The 12,590-nt window shown below is 38.5% G+C and overlaps 1 protein-coding gene across 13 annotated transcripts in view; it reads right to left on the bottom strand.

The window, feature by feature from the left end:
• The window catches only part of KLF12 (KLF transcription factor 12), a 303,507-nt gene that overhangs the window by 281,635 nt on the left and 9,282 nt on the right, over nucleotides 1–12,590 (bottom strand). The window contains exon 1 of one of the 13 annotated variants that reach the window (XM_023929005.2): nucleotides 10,637–10,652. The exons of the other annotated variants lie outside the window; for them this stretch is intronic. The gene's annotated coding sequence lies outside the window, so the exon portion shown is untranslated. Of the gene's footprint in view, nucleotides 1–10,636; nucleotides 10,653–12,590 lie in introns of those variants that run through there. 13 annotated transcript variants of the gene reach the window in all.

Raw genomic sequence — 12,590 nt, 5'->3', positions numbered from 1 at the left:
TTAAAAAAAGTCATCTATAAAGAATGCTTCTCATTAACATCCTATGCTTATTTATAAATACATACAAACTCCACATTTTTCAAAGTCTCAATATGAAGACTAATACCAGAATCTGTTCTGTTTCAAAAGCAGACACACTTTTTCAGTACCAACTACCCTATGGGTAAATTTTTAGGCTAATTTTACTACTTCAGCAAATGCACTGAAGCACTGCACCTCCAGTCTGCACCCAGGCTGTCTCAATCCACTCTAACATAACCCCCAGTTTTAGTAGCTTTACAGCAACACTCACCTGCCTCAAGTACTATCATCAATACTTAAGTAAGAGAAAAATGAACACTGATACTATTTCCAAATTCACACAGACAACCTGTACCAGGAATTGAAAGGGAAAGCCCTTGCCTGCACTCCTACATTCCTCTGTACACTACTGCATCAGCTAGAGAAGTTAGCTATTGGAAAGAGAATTTGGAGAAGGCTGTTGCCCAATTACCAGGCTAGATTTCAAAGCCCAAACAATGAAGGACAGCGTAACAATACCACAAAAAAGGGGAAAAGGAAATTATACACAGAGATTAATTAAGAGGGAACAGCTGGCAATAAGACTGGAGGAACTTTCAAGTGCTATGAAGAATGTAAGTGTAAGCTTGAATTAAGTTTCTTCTATGTATTACGCTTGGACAAGATGAACAGGGCAGAGCTCCTGTATTTTCCCAATGAAGTTAGCTATTTTCTTAGAGAGGGAAATGAAAGTAGCCAATGCAGCAGTCTGTATTTAATTACTTTGGTATCACATGCATGTGAACGGAGGCCTCTATCTGCTCAGCTTTTATTATGAAAAGGAAGCAAACAGCAGCTCAAATTATCAAGTATTAAAAATCAAAAAAAAAAAAAATTAACTTTTTTTTTAAGCTTGAAGCTAAAACAAAATGAAAAAAATTAAAATCTGCATGAAGGAAGGTTCCCTTAAGTATCTGTGAAAAGTCAGCAGGGAAGGCCCCAAAGTATCTATAAACTACAGGATTTTTTACTATTGGAAATCCAAACACTGTAATGAAACTATGAAGGAATACTTTAGTTTAGCTATAGAAGTGTTCAGGACACACTGAAGTAATACCCCAAGCAAAAGGCAGCTAGTGACAGAACTGAATGTGAAACTCCACTGTGCAATGTGCCTTCTGCTTGCAAATTAAAAAAAACCCTGACTTTTCAAAAGCACAGTTGTTTCAAAAAAACCCCTCAGTGGCCATTTTAGATTTTGACATGAAGTGGTTTATTTCCCTTAATAGATATTCTTCTATCTACTGCGTAAACAGTGAAAACTTCACTCTTTAAACTTTCAGTAAATCCAAGGTTAACATAGTTGGTTTTTTTTTTCTCCCTATGCCACAGTCTTTGAGTATTTGTAGAGCATCTCAGCTCCAGCTGAGATGAACCTCTGCTTCAGAGGTATGCTCTCCAGTCCACTGCAAGGATGAAGCTTCTGCTAATGAGTGGAAAGTGAGCTAGAGTCAGAAAAGAGCCAGATGCTGTGCAGGTGCACAACTCCATGAAAAGAGCTGCTCTTACAACCAAACAAGCTGGATGTACCCCTGCAGAGGCACAGGCTCTTCAGCTGGGAATTACAAAGCCCACCAACGCATTTCAATATTCCTTGTTCACCAATGCAGGTGAACCCTAGCACTTTCAGCACAGCACTTTCGATAGTTTAACATTTCTGAGCAGCACAACCTTATTCCCTCATTCTGTGCTATTTGGTGAGTCAATCTGGGTCTTGCTGCCCTTATTCTGTTATCGTCTGCTATTCTCCCAAACAGCCTATTGACAGGTGGGAACTCAGCCAGTCCTCAGATTCACTACGAAGACACATGACGCTGTGTTCCACTCTACCTCCACTGCTCCCTTAGCCAAAAACACTTTGGTCCTCCAGCAGCTCCCCTCTCAATTGCTCACCTTGATCCCCAACACTGCCTTGCTTTAATTCAATTACTGAATAATTTCAGAAAAGCAAAACACCTTTTGTTCTGTCTACAATAATCAGTAAGAAGCAGATGCTCCTCCTCCTCCTCCCTTCTCTATCTCACCCCATCACACATAGAAAAATATTCACAATGCTTCAATTAAGAGTAGATTCTTAAGTCCTGTCCACAAAATCTCAACATTCATTAGTTTGGGACCACTATCATGACTAAGTGAGACACACCACAGTGTATGAACTGCCCCATATGATGCGATGTGATTTTCTGGACAACATGCTCATTTGTACATTCTACAGTATTTCACAACACCTATAATGTTTCCATTAAAAAAAGCTAGACAAGTAAACACATTTCCCATTTTGCACAGACATACTTCTGCAGTTTGCTAACTAAAGAGGGTATCTGGCAGTATGTCAGATTTGGAGTTGTTTTTTTAAGAGTACATTAAAAATGGGCTACTTTAACTTGCCATTTGATAATTGAATCATTCCCTGTTAAACCTAGTAATTTTTATTCTCCCAGTAACTTTACTATTTACCTATGCCCAGTCCAGTGTATTGCTGTTTTGTTAATGTATTTTCAAGTCATACAGATCCCAGTCCAGATCAAGTAAATCTGGAACACAAGTCTGGAATAATTAGTTCCTTTCAGTCAGTGAGAATGACTCTTTGGGCTTTGCCAATTCTACCATAACTTTTCTTCCTCGTCCTTTCCTCTTCTCAGAGGAAGCTATCTGCCACTGACTCAAACCTCACACTAAACAACGACAGCTTGGTGACATACACAGAACAGAAGACATGAAATGGCCCTTTCTGATTCAAAGGACTTGCCATCTCCAACTCACCTCCACACTAGCTCCTCTCATGTAGAATCACAGAATGGCTCGAATTGGAAGGGTCTTTGAAAATCAACTAGCTCCAAACCCCCCTGCCACGGGCAGGGACACTTTTCACTAAACCAGGTTGCTCAAAGCCCCATCCAACCTGGCCTTTAACACTTCAAATGGTGATTTCAGCTTCAACACGAGAAACACCTTATTATGGAGCTAAAAACAGAAGTCTCCATCTTCCTCTAGCAGAAACAGCTCTCTTTCTTTCTTTCATAATCGGGTTACAAATAACACAAGTGCTCTGTACAGAAAGCTTTAACACCTTATAGCTCTCATGCCTGGTAAGACAACTGGCTGATAGTCAGAGATTCACACACATTACACGCTTTAGGTAAAGAACGAGATACTTACTTTCTATTTGAATTGGTATTTCTATTTATCTGTGCCTAATGTGATCTCTCACTTCTTTCATCACCTTATCCACAAAATTCAATACAACCTAGAGTAAGAGCTGATGTCTCTGAAGACTGACACTGATACTGGTTGGAGCTGCCTTAGAGCCACCACAAAGATGAGAGGTGCTCTGATATACAAGCAACAGCTAAATAAATATCACATAACTGCTTCTAAATCTACCTATACATGCTAAGAACAGCAAGGATTCTAAAACTAAAAATATTATCAACATTTTACCAGAAAAACAGTTAATATATGAAGTTCCCTTGATTTTTCTACAGGAGCGAGTTTTTGCAACTACTGATTTAGTGGTAATGCCCTAGAAAATCAGTAAAAAGCAACAGGTCTAAGGAGGTTTTTTCCCAGTTTCTCCCTTAGAGGTTGCATACCTTATACGGCTGTTCTAATCACTTGAAGTGAGCGATACTTGGAAGACACTCATCATATTACAAAATTAAAGAACCCAGAATAATAAAAGCAGTATCACACTGCCATCTCATACATTTTTATCTTCTACTTTTGTATTCTAAAAATTCTCTGTACGTCTTCACTGCAGTAATTCCTTCGTCCCTCTAAGTTTAAGTTAGTTTCTTCTCTCCAGATTTCTCTGGAGGCATTTATCTTACAATCAATCCTGCAATATGAAATTCAGTTTGTATTGGCACAATGGCTTCACAAGAAAACAACCCTAATTTTAGCAGAACCCTTATGCTGTAAATCCTTGTTCCCATCTTGACTGACTTTGCAGCAATCCATGTAGTTTATTTGGTTACACTAAGACCTAGAGTTCATTTGATACCATTATCTTCCTATGTTCGCCATCTGAAGCCTTCATACTCAATTTCTGAGGCATGGTTACAATCCTCAATGAACAATTCTGAACAATTCTGTATATGTGTTCTGACTTCAGCCATACGCACAACCCTACCTTCTGCTTTGACTACCCATGGACTTTAACAATAACCAAACAAAAAACCATCCACCCTAAGACTCAAGTGCTGCCCTTTTTCAGTCTTCCTTCTGCAAACACCAAGAAGACTTTTTTGCAGTTTACTGACCTCCCTTTCAGCTTAAAGCTTCAGCACACAAATTACCAACAACAAGAGTCTCCATTGTTTTCTGGGATTTTGCAACATTGCCATTTTCCACTTTTCTGTATTTTTTCTGCATATGAACTTTCTTTCCACAGGTCCCTAATTCCCTCCTCCTGTTCATTAATCCTTCTGCCTCCTTACAGCCTCTTCCACCATAATTCACAGCTACTGCATGGGGTAAGTCAAGAGTAAGCTGCCCTCACCAGCTAGAACCAGACACTGAATAAAAATACAGATGAATCCTTCCCTAGCATCCAGAGAGATAAACAATTTTGCAGCTTTCAGAATGTTAGATACTATTTACAGAACCACTGGGCAAAGCATTTCTGCTTACTTTAACTGGCTGGATGAGAAAAGTAGCACCGCTTGGTCCATGCAGGAAGGTTTCTGTGGTGTCCTATCTGCTCTCAGTCCTTTGACTCACAAGACTTAGAGCTCACAGACATAGCCATCTTATCTGACACAATGACCTACAGGTTCCAGCAGTCCTTGCTTGCCTACACCACCAATGCCTGTGCATATTGAGAACCTGATCCTTACAAGACAAGTGCCTGCATCCCACCTCCTACTTCCAGGGTAAAATCCTCCTGCAAACCCAGATGAAGGCACACCTAGGCTTATCCTACCTTAATTAACATAGCTACATAAGGCCTCCTTAGGCCCCACACCATAAACACATTTATAATCTCCAAGCAAAGCAGGGTTCATAAGGAATAATGATATTTTGTATAAAACGTGAAATACGTTGTGGGGGGAAAGAATCCAATGGCTTGAGACACCAAGTCTTACCCTGGTCTAAAACAGAAGCACAGACCTGTATGTTCGTATTTTTTCAAAGTATGTTTCATTTTCATCCTAATGCATCATACTTTCTTAAAAACTGTGCCTTGCCACCTCCTCATGGCCATGAAACTACTATCACCACAACCAGCAGACAAACACATGGCTTTTCTGCAAGAAAACCCAAGATCTCACTTCATCTCTGCTCAGGAGGTATTCTCCTCTAGATTAAGAGCACAGGGAATACAAGGCTTTCCTACTCTTACCTTTGGGAATATCTAGAGGTGCTTTCATGCCTCCAACCACCTGGTCACGCTTGCAGAGCCCATAGCTGTTTGGGAGATGAACTGGGAAACTTAATGGAAGTTAAGAAAACTCAGTGAAATTGAAGAAGTTTGGGCAATCTTTTGATCCTGGCCAGTCTGCTGACAGCAGAAGCTGAGTGACAGAGGGACATGCACCCTAGGAGATGGGTGGTAACTGGAACCACATAAGCCAGTAGTGACACTAGAAGAACAAACTACACCACAGTCAGCAGCACCTCAGTTAGACTGACTGAACCAAGACCTGCTCCTCACTAATGAGTGCACAGATGCAATCATTACGCAGCCATCAGCACTCACAACATGTATGCAATACTCTGCTGTATGCTTCTTCTCTCATATTGGTGCCCCTTTCCATCCTCCCGGCATGAATTTAACATCAATTTCAAAGTAGCCGAACACTTTGCTCCAGGGATAAAGCAGCTTTCATTTAAAAAAAATTAACAAAGCCAGCAAGACCAAATTATGACCAACAGTCTTTAAAAGCAGGTGTATATGAAAATTAATATACAATAAAAGTAAGTTATCCAGTAAATGGCATTTACTTAAGCTTATAACACAATCTCTTGCACAAACATAACAAGGAGCATTCAAATCATCCTCCACTGAGTTTTAAAACATTTACAAGTCACGAATGATAATTTACAGTGTTTAAACTTCACCATGAAGAAAGCATTCCAAGGTAAACTCCATCAGTGGTAAGGCACTATCTGACTTCTAAGAGCATCAGTTTTTTCATTTTGTCCAGACTTCAGCTGTCTCACACAGGTGAAACTGGAGCCAGGGCTCTGAGTTCAATAACCCTTTTCCAGTAGAACTCAGATTCTTTCCAGTCCTCCATCATTCAGAATTGGCTATTACACCAAGAAACACAGAATTATTAGAAAAGTCATTTTGTGGACATGCAGTGACTTTCAACACGGCCAGAACTCTTTAGAGATATTAATTTAAAAGCCTGAACCAACAGTTTAGGATTACCTCTAAGCTGCAGCTTTCTGAAGTCAATATTTGTAAATCATGTTTCATGTTTCCAAGGAAACCAAGAGGGTAATACCTCTTGCAAACAGCCTTCTTCAATACACTTTTCATGGCTACAAGGCTCACAGAAGTTATTCTCAGTCTGACAAAGAAGTTACACTTTTCCTTATATCTTCCAAGAAAGGTATCATCATGCAGAGGCAACTGAAGTAATGTACACTGCAAGCATCTACAGAAATCTCCGTGGACCCGTACATCTGAAGCACTTATAACCATTGTATTACTCAGTTTTTGTATGTATTTTTCCTAATGGTAGACCTAGAAGTGTCCTGAGTAAATAGCATTACATTCATTTTGCAAATGTGAAAATGAGGCACTTATTAAATGACTTCCAAATTATCAGTCAGTACATCACTTACAGTGCGTATCTCACCACCCTCTCTAAAAACATTATTATGCATCACACAGTAATGTTCAAATGTTAATGAAGATAGAAATCAAATCTAGGAACATCGTAGCATGTTGTAATAAATGATACTTAGTTGATATTTTTTTACTATTTTTCTTATTTGACAGATATTTACAACTATTTAAGGCATGACTGCTCACTGCATCCTGCAGACATAAAATAAATGGTGAGGAGCACAAAATATCTTCAAAGTTATTTTGTTGATGGGATCGTTGGAAGAAGCAAGATTATAAGCTAAATAGCAATAACATCTCTACCTGAAGAAGAAAGGAGGAAAAAGTGAAGTCTTAAACAGAAATAACAAATTTATGAATTCCACTTTGATAAATGTGAAGACTTAAAACTTTAAAACAGAATGCCTGCAACAGTATTTTTGTGTTCCTGCACACTGAAGATCAAAGCAACACAGAAATTAATTTTCCTGTCTGTTAGAAGTTCTGTAAGACTTCTGTTTCCAAATAGCCAGTTAAAGTGTTTCAACATTATATATTTAGAGAGCATTTGTGTCCAAACATTTTTGCTGAAAAACAAAGATCCTGAAGCATCACCAAAAGAATACAGACTAGAAAGACACATATCACATCCTCTCATCAGCTCATATCTACCTGCAAGACAGCTTCAGTAACTATTTTAGCACACAAAATATACCCAGAACTTAGGATGCCACATTTTGCTTACTCAGAGAAACTCAACACTAGTTAAGACATGGATGCTTTTTGGTGGCTTAGGGTAAACAAAGAAACAGCAGCCCTTTGAGAACCTCCTCCAGATGTAATAAGCATTGAGTCAAACTCATGGACTTCAGCTGCAGCAATTCACTGCATCCAGCACAAATCTGCAACCTACAAAGACACATATTTGGGAACAGCACACAAAATAAAACCCAAAACCTTGAAGGAGTATAAGTCAGAAGACTTCTGACATTACAGCAGAGGATTGTTCTAACAAGAAAAATGAACCCATTGTAACAGAATCCCTTAATGCAACATACCAGGTATCACACTAGGTAATTAAACTTCTTTGGCAAATAGTGAAAACCAGTTTCTGTCTTGCAGCAAGTCTCAAAGTTGTCAGCAGAATAAAAAATGCCATTTCACAGCTCATGACTGAGATGATAGTAATGGACAAGATGTTCAGGGGATAATAACCAGTGCTGCAGTAAGAGAAATCCATGTTGCACAGTAAGTAGTTTTCAAAAGACCTTAAGTCAACACTGAGCAACAAAGGGCTTTCTTTTGCCACCATTTACTCATGAAACATACACCTTCATTTTTCTTGGACCATTTAAGCCCTCCCCACATGCCTTTATTTAGTAGCTTCTCACCCCTTGCATCCTGCCTTCATCCCAGAGAAGTACATGAAGTCCAAGAGTACAACTGGGGAACAGATGGGAAAGAACAGAAATATTTCCCAAGATCCTGGAGGCAGAACAAACACAAGGACACATGGAAAAGGCAGACCACACCCAGACTGCAAGGAGAGGAAAGGACCCCCGGGATCCTCCCGCTAGATTGCAAGTGAAGTCATGGTCACCTCACAGCTCAGCTGTCCCAGTTAGGGAAGAGCAGGACACAAAAAGCATCTGGCAGCCTGACCTAAATGAAAGAAATGGAATTGCTTTCCATGTAGCAACTTATGAAATACTACAAGTTTTTCCAGTAACACAAGACACTAGCACTGAACCCCTATGTGGAGCTCCAGCTGCCTATGGCACCAACCCAGAAACCAAGGGGTTACTGCTTCACCACACTATTTTCAGGAACTGCTGCAATAAATCCTCAGCAGAAACAGAGGGCTCCAGGGACCTATAACATGCTATGTCATCTATAACATGAAAATTTGAATTAAGGTATGACTGGTTTTTACATTGAGAATTGTGCAATAGAAACTGATTTTGTATTTAAATAACCCCTAAAAACTTAAAAGTAAAAACAGATAGAAGGACTAACAGACATTCCACGGAGAAAGCAAGAGCAACATTACTGGTGAAGAAGAAACGACACCTAAACATTCCCCTTGAATAAAAAAATGAAATCAGTATTAGCCTTTGCAGGGAAAAGATTTTAAGCTAATGACCACAAATACTTTAGGCTCACATTTCTTCTTTGCCAAGCAAAGCACTGTACTCAGATGACAAAGTTCAGAAGTTCCATGTCAAGACGTTCATGAGCTTCATTCAGGAGCCTTGCACATCACTGCTGGATAGTATGGGATTATTTCTTAATGAACTGGTGGTTCCTAAAGAACATAAAGATCAGAAACAGTAGAGTTGCAAGCTCAACAGAGGAAAGTGAAAGCATCCCACTGGAAGCCTCAACCTCTTCACTGCACTGAAGAACAGTCTGTCAAGTAGGAAGAACTGCATCAAATGCTGGGACTAACAAATCACCAAAAATTAATCTCATCTTAATCTGGATCATTTAAAGGATTCCTCACATGCCGATTTGTTTTGCAGCAGCAGTGCATGAGGTGATTCTAAAATTAGCTTTGTAATGTCTTTAATTTTCCTTTTTTAAAACAAAGATAAGTAAATACCCATTTGGACTTCTCTCAAGAGCATAAAGAGATACTCTTTCATCAGAGAGTCTCCATCATGCTGAGATGTATTTCTAGTGTTCTTTACCTGGTTCATTTTGCTCTCAGGCAGCTTGAACCATTAATAAAACCTTTCCTCTGACCACCACTTTCCAGTTTTCTAACTTACTGCACAAGGTTAGGCTGCACAATGGTCCTTGTTTCTAGCCCTGATCCTTCTCACAGGATCTGCACTAGTTACGTCAATTTGCAAAAAGAAAGCACAACAGCCAACAAGCTTCCTTCTCCCTGTTCGAGGAAGAAGCAAATTACCTTTCCAACCATACTGCTTTTTGATAGCTATGTGTCCTACATCATTTTGCCTGGCTCCATGACAAATACAAGTAGAAAGGCAGTTATCACACTGAATGAAACTACACAACGAAAAAACTGGCAAATAAGAAAAATCTTGCTTTGGTCTTCAGCTGCTATTTCAAGAAGTCAGAGAGAAGGGAAGAAAAAAAAGAAGGCACATCTTTAGTTTCCCTGTAAAATAAGGTTACTTATGATCACAGTTCTGAAGATAGAATATGCAGAAATTAAGTTTTATTTAGATAATTTTATCTCTTTGAAAAGACTGAGGAAATAGAGCAGCGTATACCTAAACATTGAAAAATGTCTCCAAAAAACATGAAATAATTGAAGTGAAAAGGTCTGGTTTGTTTGAGTACCAGCAGGACTTCAAAGATAAGATTACCACTGAAGAGCAAAACTTCCCCAAATTGAGCAGAGCTCCGCAAAATCACCAGGTGTTCTCAGCACTGCTTTTAAAATTGGTATGATTAATGAAAAGCAGTTTCAGGGGAGAGTGAGCAGACTATCCCAATAACAGCATTATTAAATTTGAAATGATCCTGGAAAAGCATAGGAAGAAAAACCCCAAACAGAGTAAGAGACTTGAAGGTCTGAGAAAGGAAGCACAAGGTAAGCACACCAAATACTGGAGGCATGGGTGCTCCTGCTCAGCTGGTACCTTTGGCCAATGAGCATCCTATTTCACAGTTTAGATAATACACTGAATAGACATGACCAAAAAGGAATGTGAGAACTGGGGCTCATCAGAACAGTGTCATCAGCTGAGAATAAATTAAGTATTTGAAAAAAAATATTTCCATATGCAGTTTCACAAAACGAGAGTAGTTGGCCAATCCTACCTTTTGACAATGCTCAGAAGAACAGGCTAACCAAGGCTGCTCCAAAACCTGTCTGGTAAAGAAATGGGTTTTTCCGGTATCAGTATTATATGCTCCAATGAAAAATTCTGACTCTTACTTAAATGTCTCACCACAATTACACTTGAATTTATGAAACCAATTTACATTCCTTCATTCACCAATGCGCAAGCAGTACTCATTTGCTGTTAAAGTTTCAAAGAAACTACTTACCCTGTAAAAAATACAGACCAAACAAAACTGAAACACAAACTAATCAATAAGCAGGTGCAGAACAGAGTATCTTATTTCTCACAGCTTATTCAACCACCACAAATTACCAGATCATTCAGAAGTTGAAAAATCTACCACGAGCAAAATAAACTAGGTAAATATGTTTCTATTACAGTCTTTTAATGTAAACAATATGCTGAAGAGTGATAGCTACTAGTTCTAAAAGTCCCCAGGGTATTTTTAACAGAAATTGACAGTTTCTCTTAAAACTAAGTACTACCTTTCCTTTATTCATTATGAAAGTTAATTATAACATTAATACATTTTATTAAGATATTTAAAGTAACCGGCATATCAAATAGAAATCAAGATATTATAAAAATTATTTTAATTATGTTTTCCACAGTTTACAAGTTACAATTTCTAAGTACAGTTGACAAAGTCAATATAAAGTCAATGGTAAAACTGAAATATGTAGTAAATCAGAAACACATCAGCCGTACTTTAATATTAAACATCTGAGAATTCAAACACAGCAAATGAACATTAACTCCATGAGCTTTTAAAATATATAGGTATGCATACAATCCATTCTCTCAAATAAAAATTTGAGTATACTCTGCGTAAAGACTATATTGTCTGCTGTGTATCAGCACAGGACACTAAGCATCACTTACCCAAAAGACACTACTGGGAATGGAGAATGAGTAAGAATTGCAGAAACCAAACAAGATTTAAACTGTTTAAACCTTTTAAACTTGATTGTTTAAATCAAGTTTTCCTGCCCACTACTTTGAAGTCAAAATGATTTCAATCAACTCACCATCTTTTAAAGCCACAAAGTAAAACAGTGTTCAATTATGCATATCCGGAGAATGAAGACAGAGAAGGAATTGACAGGAGACTGGTTGACCACTCATTTAAGAGACAGAAGTATAACAAGGTTAAGTGGCTGGAAGCCAAATATACGGATAAATTCAGGGAGGAAATAATGCATAGAGATTACAGTAATTAGAACCACTGGAACCTCTCACCAAAGACAACAGCTGATTTCCCATTGCATAAAGTTTTTTACATTACAAACATCCACTCACAGAATGTTCCAGCTCCAAGAGACCATGCCCAGTTTGTACAGGACAAGGTGATACTCTACTGCTGGAAATATTTAAATTGAATTAGATGATCACAATGATCTCCTCTGATATACAAACCAATGAAACCACAATTTGATACCATGAGAGATACTATAATATATATAATATTTCCTCTCACTTCATTAAGACCTGCCTCCAGTGCGTACACTATATTCAATCTGTACATTTCCTGTGCTACCTGCTTAAATGCCAACCTGTCCACCACCAGCTAAGACTCTGAACTCTTAACACCTGTGGCTAAATTCAAACTTGCTCATCCAGACAGAAATCCTTAAAAGTCTTTGCAACTTATATGTTGGTTAAATGCGGCTTTGTGGCTTCGTTTCTTCTATGGCATTTCAGCACTATCAAGACACTTCTAGGACACAATTTCTGTACTCGACGCAGCTGCCAAACCTCAAGCTTCAAAAGAACTGCAGTCTAGTCATTCAACTTTTAAACTGAAAACTCTATAATGTCTGTCAAATACTGACTGGAATTGCTGTTTTAGATCACACCAAGTGATTGCCATAGTATGTGTCTCCTTTCTGTTTTCTCCTTTAAAAATTACTGTTACAGATTGAGAGTTT

This window comes from Cyanistes caeruleus, chromosome 3 (genome assembly GCF_971803275.1).
Source record: "Cyanistes caeruleus chromosome 3, bCyaCae1.hap1.1, whole genome shotgun sequence".
Classification (NCBI taxonomy): domain Eukaryota; kingdom Metazoa; phylum Chordata; class Aves; order Passeriformes; family Paridae; genus Cyanistes; species Cyanistes caeruleus.
Note: the sequence above shows the minus strand (reverse complement) of the source record. Positions and strands in the feature narration are given on the sequence as shown.